Raw genomic sequence first — 13567 nt, 5'->3', positions numbered from 1 at the left:
GGCGACTCCTCCTCCTTTCTTCTGCAGTCTAGCTTCACTCACAAAACTAAAGTTAGGAGGAGCTGACTCGATAAGAACTGCTGCACTGTTATCTTGCCCCAGCCATGTTTCAGTTAAAAACATAAAATCAAGGTTGTGCTTTTGAATAAAATCATTAATTAAGAATGATTTGCCTGCCAGGGATCTGATATTTAAAAGAGCTAAGTTTAGTTTACTAAAACCCATGACCTGTCCATATTCTGGGACAGACTGTGGCTGACATGGAATAGGTTTTAGGTTTGTTGATGTATTTCTTAAAAATTGACACTTTCTTTTCCTTTTTCTTATCAAAATCGGCCCTTTGTGTCCTGGCTTTTCCTTGGAAACGTCAGGAAAAACATTTACTTTACTGTGGGAGAGTGTACTCTCCCTGGGCCTCGGGTTGATAGAGGGATTATTGTGGCTATATGTCCTCAAACAGCAGAGACCCTGGGCATCCTAGTCCCTGATAGCAGTCTTGGTGCTTTTAAAGGCCTTAGCAACCAGTGGTCTGGGTGGGGGTCGAGGGGGCCTAGATGGTGTGTTTAGCGGAGTGGAAGAAGGAGGGGTGGGTTGAGTTGACCTGAGCTGCATAGTTTGTGGGGAAGAAGGGGAGGGGATACTGCATCTGGGGGGCTTTGGAGGTGGTGTCCGGGGGGATGCTAGTTGGGGTTGCAGTGTTGATGATAGTAGCACCCTTGATCTGGCTAGGTTGGGAGTTAGAGGAACCATTTTTATCCCAGACTTCACCAGACTATCCATGTGACTTGGAAATCCGAGGGGTGAAGCAGGCGGGGAGATGGATGTTGGGGAGTCGGAGGAGGATGCAGTTGAGGGGGTACAGGGCTCTAGAGGAGGACGTGGGATGGGGAGATCCATGTGGAGGGCCAGTGAAGCAGTCCTGTCGTTGTCACCATGCAGCTGTTGCTCTCTCTGCGGTAGAGCTGGTGGAGTAGGGGTGTTGTCTCTCCTTGGGTGATGTTCACTCTGCATTTGAGCTTTAGGCTGGCCCCGAGGAAGGTCAGAAGGGGTTTGGTGCCTCAGTGAGTGGAGAAAGTGATCTGTTAGTCGCCTCAGTCCACGTCCATTCAGATGAGGGCCCTTTCCTTTGAAGAGGTCATTCCTTTTGTTTCACAGGCTTTGGCCAGCCATGTATTCAGTGCAAGCAGGCGGCTGAATTTATTTATTCTTCTATCAATGTTTGGGAGCGGCCCGCTGATGAAAAATTGAACATCTGATTTACTGACCATCTCTAAGAGCGCAGAGAAGTCTTTTTTTAGAACTTCTGATTCGCCCCTCTTTGTATCAACTGCACCCACATGCAGAATGATATGTTTGACTCCTGGATGGTTTGATATGACCTGGGGGAGAAGTCCAGCGATAATAGTGACCATGGCACTGGGATAACTGCATGTGTGGATTCTTTCATTCCTTACGTCACTGATAGCGCTGTCTCCAAGCAGCAAGATATCTCTGTCCTTCACTTTTGGCATAGATACATTGTCTCTGTATGCCCGATATCTCTTCTTCCCTTTGTGTATATCTCTCTCTGGAGATTTTTTATTCTTTATTTCACATTTCTTAATTACAGCAGTGTTTACTGGTTCATTTCCATTTAGCTCAGACAATGGTTGGTATTTGTTTCTGAGCTGTATGCCCGGTGATGCAGCATATACTCCTGTGTGATCAGCATTTACTTTTCTCTTTCTGTGTCGTTTTGGCTTGGCACCGAGTGTATGCCAGACGGCATCAGTCTGTTCAGGTCTTGCTTTCACAAGCTTTGGAAAGGACACAGTGTCGTCCAAGTTTAGCCTATCGGAGGCAGAAGTATCATAATTAACATTGCTTTTTGTGGACAAAGATTTAGCCTTCTTACCACCAGGTGTGATCGGGAGAGTGTCATGAAGTCCCTTTTCAGCTTCCAGAGCAAAAATCTTTGCCTGGAGCTCAGTGATTTCCTTAAGATATTTCCAGCAGTTTCGGCAAAGTGAGTTTGTTGTGTTGTGTACGCTAGACATTTCTCAACCCGGCTGAGGAATAGACAAAACTAAGTTGTAGCTGGTCCGTTCGGTTGTTGAGAAGTTAAAATCCAGGTATCCAGTAGTTAAAATCTTGAGTGCAGTTAAAAGAATGTCATAAAAATTGGATTGTGAAAAAAAAAGAAGTAAAAGAAGTAAGAAAAGCTGGCAGGAGCGGGAGCAAGCAGAAAAGAGTCTGCACTCTTCAGAAGCAAGGTCAGAGAGTCATTGAGGCCTGTCAATGTTCAGCACTTGGGGACGGGGACAATTGTGGCAGTCTTTAAACAGGTAGGGACAGATGCCAATGACAGTGAGGTGTTAAAATGTCCATCAGCACCTCAGACAGGTGATGAGCACAGTCCCTCAGTACCCGCTCTGGGATGTTGTCAGGGCCTGCAACTTTGGGGGGGTTAATTCCTATAAGGGTTCTCCTCACGTCAGCTGTGGTCACACTCAGGGGTGTGAGTGGGGTGGAGGAGTCAGGATCCTCAAAGCAGGCAAAGAACCCGTGGAGTGCATCTGGCAGTGAGGGGTCCAGGGGGCATTGAGCATCCCTGGTGTTGTAGTTTGTGATGCCCACCCCCCGAAGAGGATGGGAAGGGCACGGTCCATCCCCCCGCCAGTACCGCCACCCAGAGTGACCCTCAGGTCCAAAAATTAGCCATACTGTCACGACTGAGCAAGATTTGAACCCAAATGCACGACTCAACAAGGAGTTCAAAATAACAGTCTGTATTTCCAAACTAAAATTCTCTCGTGGCGAGGCAAAAGTCAACAAACAAAATTAAAGACTACTAAAAAACACAAAATCACTCTTAGCGAGGAAAATACTTAATGAAATAAACCAAAGTACCGACAAAACTAAACAATGGCTAGAATGAGTAAACTGTGAATGTGACCTGACAGACTGAGGAAAACGCTGGTTCTACTATCGAAAGACAGGACGAACTGGCACAGAACAAAGGGAGACGCAGACAATATATTGACACTAGGTAATGGGGAACAGGTGGAAACAATCAGGGCGGGGAAGACAATCAGACTGGCAGGAAGACAAGAGGAAGTGCAAGCTACCTGGAACACAAAGGGAGGACTGATTACAAAATAAAAGCGGAATGCACAAGACAACATAGCACAGGACAAAACATAACAAGACCTTATTTCCTAACTCTGACATTAGGATCTTATCTTCAACTGGGGCATCTGAAGCAGGAGTTTGTCAAGTTGATTAACATACGTAGACTTGTATAAACAGACTGGACAGTCCAGGTTTGTGCAAAAGCTGTAGAAGTTGTCGAAACTTATCAATAAAAATGACTGTTATAATGACAACCTAATCAGTGACTCTTCCATTACTCTGTAATGAGTGGTTGTTTGAGTTGCTGCTGCCTTTTCCATCATCATCTCCACCAGTCTGCCCATCTCCTCTGACGTCAACAAGGCATTTTCATCCACACGCCTACCGCTCACTGGATATTTTCTCTGTTTCAGATCATTCTCTGTAAACCCTGCAGATGATTTTCCTGTTGACGGCTTCAGAGATCAGCTCGCGCTCCGTTTGTCTCAGAGCCAGTCAGGGACTTCCTGTGGACTCAGCGACCTTCACCACCCACCACGGCGGTCCAGCTTTCATGTCACACATCGAAGTGTGTGTGTGTTAGTATGAGTGTGTGTGATCGTTTATCATTTACTAAATAAAAAAAGATAAAAACACATCAGATTCAAACTTTTATTGATGATTGATCAGTTTCCCTCTGATGTTGATCGACTGATTCATGGGTTCATACCTGCAGCATGCGGTGATGTCACCTGGTGGGATTTAAACCAATCAGAACAGCAGCTGCTGAGGCTTCTTCCAGAGCTGTCCACACAATTCATGGTTTTTCAGCTCCAGAAAAAGTGTGTGTGCGTGGACACTGAGTAGATAAAGATTTGAGCTGTGATTGGCTGATGGGTGAGCAGGGATTTTTGTGGATCTTCTTTAAAGGGGATCCATGTAGTCGCAAGACACAGGAAGTCACAGGAAGTTAAAAAAAAAAAAAAGAAGTGAGGTATGAACATGTTGTTTTAACTCCTGTTTATTCAGGGACATACAGTACAACTGACAACAACACTGTCCTCTGAACATATAGGTGTTAGTACATCTACAGCCTGATCTTTTTATCACCACCTGAGAAAACAGCATTGAACTGGCACCTGTCTGATCACATGACTGCATCTCTAGCCCATATGGTATTATTGCCTTAAAAAGACAATATATTTCCTTAGAAATGATTTTTACACCTTGCAAATAATCCAGGCTGTTGATGCAAACTGGGGCTTCATATGGACAATACAATTACACAGTGAATATATTGTATGTATGAAATCTGATATCTTAAAATTCCAGATTTACAAATGTTTGGATATTTTCTGACCAGAAACACCTCCCTTCTTCTGGAAAACAGATGTCAGCTGGGGTAAAAGATTGTCCAACTGTACCATGAAGTTTGTCTCAAGTGGATGTGTCAGCATTTATCTGTTAGAAGTTAGAAGAGTAGCTTGCCATAGAGTTCTTCTGCCCCCAAGTGGCCAAAATAAAGAATAATAAGAAGAGGGGGAAAGACCAGCATGTGTTGAGCTCATCAATATGAAAGAATGCAGGCCACCTGGCTTTAAACTCTCCGGCTGCTGGGTTTTGCTTCACCACCTCACTGTTTCTTTGTCTGATGTCATTCAAAAGTTCAACTCTCACATTTTCCAGACTTTCATCTGTGAGGGTGTGATGGACAGCTTGATTTGGTATTTTGATTAATAGTGCATGGGTGACATAATACATAATCGGTAGTGAACTCTTGCCAAAACTTTGATCACATTAGAAACCAGACCAGGTAAATATTCCTACTTATATCTGCATCAAGACAACACACTGTCAACTTCACGGCTGACCTATCCTCCAATAAAGTAATGAGGACATTAGTGTTCTGTTATTTTCTCACTTTTTGAAATAGATTCTTGAGAGTTTGAATAAAACTGCTTTGAACTTTGAAAAAAAAACAATTAAGAAACCTATACTCATGTTTATGCCGCCCGGTTAGCTCAGTTGGTAGAGCACCAGACTCCACCACCCAGATATTAGAGATAGAATCCATCTCATCCTGTTAATGATGTGTGTGTATCAAGAACAGCAACTTTAGAAATGTCTGCCAGTCCTGATTTGTCTGACTGTTTCTCTCCCATAGATCTCACTGAGTTGACTTCAATAGTTACTAAATCTAAACCATCAACATGTCTTTTGGATCCTATCCCAACCAGACTTCTTAAAGATGTTTTGCCTTTGATTGGCACTTCCACATTAGACCAGATAAATCTCTCTTTGGTAACAGGATATGTTCCACAGGCTTTTAAGGTTGCAGTTATCAAACCTTTATTTAAAAAGCCTTCTCTGGACTCTGACACTTTAACAGACTATAGACCTGTATCCAATCTCCCCTTTACTTCTAAAATTCTTGAAAAGGCTGTTGCAACTCAGTTGTGCGACCATCTACATAGGAACAGTTCGTTTGAAGTTTTTCAGTCAGGATTTAGAGTTCATCATAGCACAGAAACAGCACTGGTGAAAGTTACCAACGACCTTCTCATAGCATCAGACAATGGACTCCTTTCCTTTGCTGTGTAGATGATACCCAGCTATATTTATCTATGAAGCCAGAGGAAACAGATCAATTAACCATACTTCAGGCATGTCTTAAAGACATAAAGGCCTGGAAGACCTGTAACTTTCTTCTTCTGAATTCAGACAAAACTGAGGTTATTTTGTTTGGTCCCAAACACCTCAGAAACAGTTTATCTAATCATATAGTTACTCTGGATGGCATTAATTTAGACTCCAGGACGACTGTGAGGAACATTGGAGTTATTTTTGGTCAGGATTTGTCCTTTAACTCGCACATAAAACAAGTCTCTAGGACCGCCTTCTTTCACCTGCGCAATATCAGTAAGATCAGGAACATTCTGTCTCAGAGTGATGCTGAAAAACTAGTTTATGCTTTTGTTACTTCTAGGCTGGACTACTGTAATTCCCTATTATCAGGATGACCAGTTAACTCTGTAAAAAGCCTCCAGCTAATCCAAAATGCTGCAGCCAGAGTACCGACTGGAATTAGCAAGAGAGATCAAATTACTCCTGTACTAACTTCTCTTCATTGGCTTCCTGTAAAATCCAGAATTGATTTTAAAATCCTTCTCCTCACATATAAGACCCTCAATAGCCAGGCTCCTTCATATCTCACAGAGCTGATAGAACCGTATTATCCCAACAGATTGCTTCGTTCCCAGAAAGCAGGTTTGCTTATGGTTCCCAAAATCTCTAAAAGTAGAATGGGAGGTCGAGCCTTTAGCTATCAGGCCCCTCTCCTGTGGAACCAGCTGCCAGTATGGGTTCGGGAAGCAGACACCCTCTCTAATTTTAGAATTAAGCTTAAAACCTTTTTGTTTGACAAAGCTTATAATTAGTTGTAGTTACAGTCTTAGTTATTATGACTAAACTTATAGTTAGTCACAATTATTTCTATAGACACTGGTACAGTTAAGGATATAGCCCTTAGTAGGACTGGCTCAGGCAACTGAACCATCCCTTAGTTATGCTGCTATAGGCCTAGGCTGCTGGGGGACTTCCCATGATCCTTTGCACACCTCTCTTCTCTCCTCAGACCCACTCTCACATGTATTAGCCTTTATTCCATGTCATTAACTCTGTGTCCTCTCTCTCCCGTAGTCCTGTGCCTGTCTCTCTCTGGTCTCTCTGTCTCTGTACCTTTCTGCAGGTGTCTCTGGCTCCGGAGCTGCAATCATCTCTGTCTGTGGTCCTGGCTCCACCCACCTGCTGCTGTTTATTGTCTACAATGATCCATTTCTAACACATTACTATGCTTAATGTTCCACTCTGCTACAGATACATGTTGAATTAATATTCTCTGCAGACTGTAATGTAAATAATTACCAACCATGACAGCTTTTTGCCTCTGTGCTGTTTCCTATCATAACTGTAATCTGCTGAGCACACAGTATCCACTAACTTTTCACTAACTGTAATCTAAATGCTGACCCTCTAACATTGTCCATTGCCAACCCTGTTTGTATTATGCTGCATGTCCTTCTCCTCCTCTCCTCCATTCCTAGCTGTCCTACCTTCCTCCTTTTCCTCCTTTCACCCAGCCCGGTCCTCAGCAGGAGGGTCCCCCATCTGAGCCAGGTTCTGCTCAAGGTTTCTTCCTGTTAAAAGGGAGTTTTTCTTGCCACTGTTGCCTTAAGTGCTGATCTGGGGTCAGACTCTGGGTCTCTGTAAAGCACTATATAAAATAAAATAAAATAAAATAAAATAAAATAAAATAAAATAAAATTGAATGGAATTGAATAGAATATGACCCACCCTCTCTTTATGGCCATACAATAACAGCCAACATCTCTGTATCTCCTTTTATAAAGTTTCATGGTCCAACATCTCAGTACATACAGTAACACTCAACAACTCTATACGATTCAGCAACTCCCTGTGGTCCCAGAATAACTGTATAGAATCCTTTCAGATGAACATGGACACAATGCATCTTGCCTCTACCGTAATCATAAAAATAATGTGTTGTTTTGAGAAGCAGAGGCCAGATTAGAAAAATGAATACATGTACATATAAATTTATTAAACTCAACAACACTCATGAACAACAGCAGATACGGTGAACTTTTTTCATGTATTAACACCTAACATGCCATATGACTCACCATCTCTGTATGGCTATACAATTAAGTTTTGTCAACATTTTTAGTTTGAACAAAATCAGCCCTGAATGTAAATTGAGTAAAGAACAAACCCTGCCATCAGCAGGACAATGATACAATAGATAACAATAGCTGCCGTGATCAGCCATTCACGGTAGGTCCACTGGTTAGAGCAGCACTGAAAAACATAGAAAGAAGAATTCTGTCACTGCATTTTTTTTAGTTGTAACATAGCAATGCAATTTGCACTTACCCTGGTTTTTACAATAACTTGCACTCCCTCGTTTGCGCTGTCTTCACCTTGAGGTTGGGACGGCGAATACGGAGGAGGAGCTTCATCATACAGAGGCTTAAGTATTAAAAATCAAAGCAGATTTGATTAATCTAAATCTTTAATCAGCTTAACCAACAACACAGCCAAATTTGTCTTTCTTACTGCAACAGGAAAGGCTGGTGTCTGTGGCACTCTGATCAGGACGCGTTCCACCCTATGAGGCATTTCTGTTGCCCAGAGAAATATATATTAATTACCCTGCTGTTTTATTACAGACCAACTCCTCAGTATACACTCACCAGCCACTTTATAGGTACAGTGGGTATGGAAAGTATTCACACCCCCTTAAAATTTTCACTCTTTGTTATATTGCAGCCATTTGCTAAAATCATTTAAGTTCCTCAATGTACATACAGCATCCCATATTGACAGAGAAACACGGAATTGTTGAAAATTTTGCAGATTTATTAAAAAAGAGAAACTGAAATATCACACGGCCATAAGTATTCAGACCCTTTGCTCAGTATTTAGTAGAAGCACCCTTTTGAGCTAATGCAGCCATGAGTCTTTTTGGGAATGATGCAACAAGTTTTTCACAGCTGGATTTGGGGATCCTCTGCCATTCCTCCTTGCAGATCTTCTCCAGTTCTGTCAGGTTGGATGGTGAACGTTGGTGGACAGCCATTTTCGGCCCAGTCTAAGGTCCTGAGCACTCTGGAGAAGGTTTTCGTGCAGGATATCCCTGTACTTGGCCGCATTCATCTTTCCTTGAATTGCCTCGATTGCAACCAGTCGTCCTGTCCCTGCAGCTGAACAACACACCCACAGCATGATGCTGCCACCACCATACTTCACTGTTGGGACTGTATTGGACAGGTGATGAGCAGTGCCTGGTTTTCTCCACACATACTGCTTAGAATTAAGGCCAAAAAGTTCTATCTTGGTCTCATCAGACCAGAGAATCTTATTTCGCACCATCTTGGAGTCCTTCAGGTGTTTTTTAGCAAACTCCATGCAGGCTTTCATGTGTCTTGCACTGAGGAGAGGCTTCCGTCGGGCCATTATGCCATAAAGCCCCGACTGGTGGAGGGCTGCAGTGATGGTTGACTTTCTAGAACTTTCTCCCATCTCCCCACTGCATCTCTGGAGCTCAGCCACAGTGATCTTTGGGTTCTTCTTTACCTCTCTCACCAAGGCTCTTCTGCCCTGATTGCTCAGTTTGGCCGGACGACCAGCTCTAGCAAGGGTTCAGGTCGTCCCAAACGTCTTCCATTTAAGGATTAGGGAGGCCACTGTGCTCTTAGGAACCTTAAGTGCAGCAGAAATTTTTTTGTAACCTTGGCCAGATCTGTGCCACAATTCTGTCTCTGAGCTCTTCAGGCAGTTCCTTTGATCTCATTTGCTCTGACATGCACTGTGAGCTGTAAGGTCTTATATTGACAGGTGTGTGGCCTTCCTAATCAAGTCCAATCAGTATAATCAAACACAGCTGGACTCCAATGAAGGTGTAGAACCATCTCAAGGATGATCAGAAGAAATGGACAGCACCTGAGTTAAAAATATGAGGGTCACAGCAAAGGGTCTGAATACTTATGGCTGTGTGATATTTCAGTTTTTCTTTTTTAATAAATCTGCAAAAATTTCAACAATTTCATGTTTCTCTGAAAAATTTAGGGGGGTCTGAATACTTTCTGTACCCACTGTATATACAGGGTGTTAACTTTGTGAACTACAAATAAACAATTTTGCTGATCCTACTCCTCCTCTTCTTTCTCCACGACTACTTCTACTATTTACAAAAAAAGAAAAAAAAACAATAAAGTGCTCTAAATTTTAATGTCCTTGCAGCACTGGCTCTAATGAATTAAAGTCATCATTCTTATTACCTTTTTTTTTGTTTTATCCCTCTTATCTTCCTTGTTGCAAGAATCTGGAGCGATTTCAAACCCCAAGTGCCTGCAAAGTGAAGAGAGACAAACACCAAAAACATCTATTTAATCATCTTCCTGACACTTTTTAAGTATATTTGTTAATTAGCAGTTGAACTGTGTTTTCAACAAGCAAATGTTTGTTCTTGTTTTAACTCATCAAGCTTTAGTGTAATTTCTCACTTACGGCTGCATAGTATTGCAAATATAAGAGTTGTACAGCTTTTTCAAATCAAAAACCTCAAAAAGAAAAACTTGCAAACCCACCGTTCCACCTTAAATTAGAGCCCCAACAGTGAAGCATCCACAGACCCTCAGTTCAAATACAGATCAATAAAAATTGATTTATGCTGCAATGTGTAGCTGATTCACGAATCTGTTTCACTGAAAACTAATTGTTGGCAATACTGATTATAGATTTAGATCATTTAAGTAGTTGATTCTAAACAAAATTAAAAAAGAGACAAGAATTTGCGTTTCAGTTTGCATACAGGACCAACAGGATGCCATTGCAGCCGCACTCCACCCAGCCCTCACCCACCTTTACTCCAAAAACTCTTATGTGCGAATGCTGTTTCTAGATTTTAGCTCAGCATTTAACACAAAAATTGGGAGGCCTGGGAGTCAAGACCTCTCTGTGTAACTGGGTGCTGGACTTTTTATCAGAGAGACCACAAAGGGTAAAGGTTGGCAGCAAAACCTCCAGGACCATCATGCTGAGCACAAGGGTTCCACAAGGGTGTGTACTCAGCCCGCTACTCTTCACCCTGCTGACTCTCGACTGCGTACCCAGCCACAACACCAACTACATCATCAAGTTTGCGGACGACACAACCGTGGTGGGCCTCATCACCAACCAGGATGAGGCAAACTACAGGAGTGAGGTGAGCCAACTGGTCCAGTGGTGTAAGGATAATAACCTCTTCCTCAACGTGGGGAAGATCAAAGAGATGGTTATCGACTTCAGGAGAAGGCCTTCACAGCATCCCCCACTGACCATCGACGGCGCTGCAGTGGAGAGGGTGAACAACACCAAGTTCCTGGGGGTGCACATCTCTGAGGACTTCTCCTGATCAACAAACACAACACAGCTGGCCAAGAAAGCTCAAAAGCGCCTCTACTTCCTCCGCAAACTGAGAAGAGCCCATGTCCCACCTCCCATCATGTGCTCTTTCTACCGGGGCACCATTGAGAGCATCATCACTGGCTGCATCACTGTGTGGTACAGAGGCTGCACTGCCTTCTGCCAAAAGACACTGCAACGCATAGTGAATGCAGCCAGCAAGATCATTGGTGTCCCTCTGTTGCCCATCACAGACATTTATAACACACGCCTCACCCGCAGAGCCATCAGCATTGCGGAGGACAACTCACACCCCTCACACCCCCACTTCAGCCTCCTGCCTTCAGGGAGACCATTCCGATGCCTCCGGGCCCGCTCCACAAGACTGTCCAACAGCTTCATCCACCAGGCTGTCAGGATACTGAACTCTGTACACTACACCCCCTGGACCCCAACTCTGCTGACCCCCCCACACACACACACACCGGGACTCTGTAACGAAGACAATCTTTTGGCCAACTTGCACAACATAACCATTTGCACTATTCTTGCTAACCTATTGCACAATGACTAATGTTTACAACTGTTCACACAGTACTACCACTGCTATTGTCACTTTGTAAACATATTTTTTTCCAGGTCAAGCAATTTGAAATTTTCATATTAATATATATATAAATATTTCTCATATTTTTCTTACACACTAAATATTTATATTGCAGTAAAAGTTTATTTAGCTGGTTTTGTTTAGATTGTTTAATTTATTTATTATTGTAAAATGCACATTGCAGAGAGAGAGAGAGAGAGAAACAACATTTCGATTCCCCTGTATGTCTGACATATGGTGAAATTGACAATAAAAGCATTTGAATCCTTGAATCCTTTGAATCCACACCTTGATTCTCTAAACCTTCAAGACTACAACTGGAAAACTGAGCTAACATTAAAGTAACTAAGAAAAGACGAGACGTTTTTTCCCCCTACCTCACCACAGCGGCATTCTCACCTATTCACACGCACATTTGGAGCCACTCCCATCCGCCAGAGAGCTGGATATGCGTTAGGACCTCACCGATCAACCGACAAAGTATGGTACCAGTGTGCAGGGGAAAGAAAATCTACGTCGCCGAATTACAGCAAAAAAGTACAGTATTCTCATTCACTCATAAAAATATCCCCAAAGTTTCAGATGAGTTAAATTCTCACTAATTAACGTGTTAAATTTACTTTAAGTCATGGAGACTGGACCGGAGAGGGAGATGTATGTGATACTGTTTTTTTCCTTGTGCTTCATGTGCATAGTCAGGGTCAGGACAGGTCCTACAAATCTACAAACAATGTCACATCTTCATTTCTTTCTCACTGTCACTGCCTAACGCATATCACCTATCACATTTTTATTTTGAAAACCGGAAGTTGGACCACGCTGTAGCATCCTAGCGCTGACTTTATCAATCGCATCCGTCTATTTACCATAATGTCTGTAACACGGGAGCACTTGAAATGTTGGAGCGGCTGGTTTGACCGCAGTGCAGTGTTGCGCTGTATGCGCAGTCCAATTAGGCAGTTTTACTAAAATACCGCCCGTAATAACATTTAATGGTCACAACTGTGTGTCCAAAATGGACGCTCTATTTACCGGTCAGTTACATGAGTTTTAATGATGATGGCAGTTTGTTAGCAAACAGAAGAAGCTTGCATTGCATTGGCCTTGACCCTCAGAAGAGGCGGAGAAGGGAGGCTCCACGTCGTCCTGTACTGGATTCACGCTTTTCGTCAGTAGATGGCAGCATAGGATTAGGAATGAATAAGGGAGAAATCAAATCTGAAATTTGTTTAGGCAAATTACAAAATATATACTGAGTCACTTTTCTGCTGATGCATTCCGTTCTGGGCGGTCTGGTGGGCAGAATATATTTTTCTATCACACAAAATCATCTTTTATTTCTTTTGCTGGCTTACATTAAAACTGCTGCATAGGCATGGAAACATGCTCAGTTTATTGAAATGGCACCAAAACATACATGGAAGTGCAAGTGTCTCAGGTGTGACTGGATAAAGGTCTACAGTAACTGAAGGAACTTTGAGCACCATGAGTGAGGAGGACTTTGCTGTCCTTCAAGACAGTATTGAGGGCAAAATAGCTCCTCTGGAAGTCAAAAGATGTTATAATCATCATAATGATATCATTGAAATATTAAGGATATAGATGAAAAGAGACTTAGACTTGACTTGTGCCTCGCCTGCTGAGACTGTACCGGGCTAGGAGGGGGGCTTTTGGCCAGAAAATGGAGGATGTCCTTGATGCACTTGATGAAAAGGTAATTTACTGTAAATGTCTGAAGCTAATACATGTATAAATAAAAAAAAAAACAAACAAAAAAACAACATTTCATTTACATGCAGACCATCAAACTGCTGAGTTTTTTAGGAAAACAGTGGAGAGTCATCAGAATATCAGCTAATGCAAAGGGTTCATTGTTGACATTTACTTACTATTTGAATTATGGAT

Source organism: Toxotes jaculatrix, chromosome 2, assembly GCF_017976425.1.
Source record: "Toxotes jaculatrix isolate fToxJac2 chromosome 2, fToxJac2.pri, whole genome shotgun sequence".
Lineage (NCBI taxonomy): Eukaryota > Metazoa > Chordata > Actinopteri > Toxotidae > Toxotes > Toxotes jaculatrix.
Note: the sequence above shows the minus strand (reverse complement) of the source record.